Here is a 2,500-nt window from a genome sequence, read left to right on the forward strand (position 1 = left end):
CCTTTCTTCTATTCTCTCCTTTCCTTTCCTATATCCCTCCCTTTTTCTCCTCTCTTCTCCTCTCCTCCCCTCCTCTTCTCCCTCTTGTCCTCTCACCTCTCCTCTTCTCCTCTCCTCTTCTACCTTTCTCTCCTCCCCTCCCCTTTTCTACTCTCCTCCCCTCTCCTCTTCTCCCATCCTCTCTCCTCTCCTCCCCTCCTCTCCTTTTCTCCTCTCCTCACCTCTCCTCTCCTCTTCTCCCTTCCTCTCCCCCTCCTCTACATTCCTCCCTCTCCTCTTCTCCCCTCTTCTCTTCTCCCCTCCCCTCCTCCCCTCTCCTCTTCTCCCATCCTCTCTCCTATCCTTTTCTCCCCTCCTCTCTTCTCCCCTCCTCTCCTCACCTCTCCTCTCCTCTTCTCCCTTCCTCTTCTCCCCTCCCCTCCTCTCCTCTCCTCTTCACCCCTCTCTCCTCTCTTCTCCTCTGACTCTAATGAGGGAGGCATGGTGCAGCAGCTAGAGAAAGGAGATGTTCAACAGCTAAAAGAAGGGGGTGTTCTTTTGACCTGGCATCTTCTTCCTTCTTCTTCTTCTCGACATTTTGCAGCATCTGGCAATGCCGTCACATCAAGCTGTGCATCCACAACTTTGGTGGATGTGATGTGATGTGATACACACACACACACACACACACCTCTTTTCTGTTTGCAGATGCTGGGAATTTCTGGCTGCATGGTTTAACGAGACTAGTTCCACTGAGGCTTTGACAACTTGTACATACCCATGTGTTCACAAGGCATCGGCAGCCATCAGCAAACCCACATATACTGTATGTGGGTGGTACCTGCCCACATACACACATACATGCATAAATACATACATACATACATATGCAACAGCCTACTTGACAATGAAGATACTTCCACATGTACAGTTGGTGTAATACGCCCTGACAAGCATCATGCACACATGTACATACAGAAATACTGTGTATATAGAAGCAGACACACACACACACAAACACAAACACAAACACAAACGCACACGCACGCACGCACGCACGCACGCACGCACGCACGCACGCACGCACACACACGCACACACACACACACACACGCACACATACAGTACACACAAGCATGTTTGCCTAGTGAATCATGATACCCAGTGAGATATCTTATCTGTTCACACAGACTGACTGCGGGATCAAGCTCATCGCTTCTCATTTACGCTTTGTTTGCCATAGTAAGGCTCAGAGCAGGAACAAATGCATGTTTTAGTTACAGCTCACAGAGCTGAATACTGTATGAGAGAGAGATGGAGAGAGAGAGAGAAGAAGATTGATGTTTGAAAGCTTGCATGACCTGCATGACTTTTCTTTTCATTTCTTTTATGTACGATATGTCTTTGGACAGTAACAGTGAAAGGGAATGCTAGAAAGAGAGCAACTGAAAAAACATGTCTCTGGGCTAGTGGTAATTTCAATAAACCTAGTGCCATCTACCCACACAAAATATCTTTCGTCTTGCGGCTGATACAGTGCGTATTACCAGGCAGTTTAAACATATGAACTCAGTGGTCATCTATCCACTCAAAAAATATTTGGCCTTACAGCTGAAAATCAGGTGATACCAGGCATTACCAGGCAATTTAAACATATAAAACCTAGTGGTCGTCTATCGACTCAACTGATCTTTGGCCTTACGGCTGAAACTCTAGCCATTAACATTACCAGACAATTTAAACATATGAACCTAGTGGTCATCTATCCACTCAAAAGATCTTTGGCCTTACAGAATTAGGTAACGAGAGGCTGTTTGAGTTTGAAATGCCTCCTTCTGTCATCTGCATCTCTCAAACGACATCAGTCCACTCCGAGCAAATCTACCACAGAAAAAGTGATACTTCGGAATCTATTACATTTGTTTCCCAGTAAGTGCTTCTGATGGTTTTAAGGCTGTTTACATCTCTGAGTGAAACATTTTTGTTTCATATTCCAAAAAACTGTTCGACCTGTATGATTAGATATTTAGCGTTACATATGAGCAGGTGCTGGTTGGTCTAAAAGTGAAAGCTATTGTCTGCGAAATGATCAGTAATGTGCTCTTGGAAGGATGACATTGGTGGAAAATTGCTACAATGTTTTTTTTTGTTTTTTTGCAAAAGTGTGACAGTGGAATTAAAGGAGGCAACAGAAAAACAAGCAATGTACTCAGAAGGCGGAGGGAAACCTGATTCATCCCAGTCAGTGACTGACGTAATGACAGCCAGCAGTGTCATTATGGCTGTTTGTGTGTGTGTGTGTGTGTGTGTGTGTGCATGTGTGTGTGTGTGTGTGTGTGTGTGTGTGTGTGTGTGTGTGTGTGTGTGTGTGTTTCTGGTCTGACAAATATATACAATTCCACACTACTGATAAAGCGCTCTGTCTGTGATAAATAGACTCGTCACGGTCTATTAGCTTGACAAACTTGGAGAGGTGAAATTCATCTGAATATCTCACTCAAAGTGAGTCAGCCAATAAGCA

At 44.9% G+C, this 2,500-nt stretch overlaps 1 protein-coding gene across 1 annotated transcript in view; it reads right to left on the reverse strand.

The window, feature by feature from the left end:
* Positions 1–2,500, reverse strand: part of prkg1b (protein kinase cGMP-dependent 1b) — a 137,543-nt gene that overhangs the window by 59,279 nt on the left and 75,764 nt on the right. The window lies entirely within an intron of this gene.

Source organism: Sardina pilchardus, chromosome 22, assembly GCF_963854185.1.
Source record: "Sardina pilchardus chromosome 22, fSarPil1.1, whole genome shotgun sequence".
NCBI classification, from domain to species: domain Eukaryota; kingdom Metazoa; phylum Chordata; class Actinopteri; order Clupeiformes; family Clupeidae; genus Sardina; species Sardina pilchardus.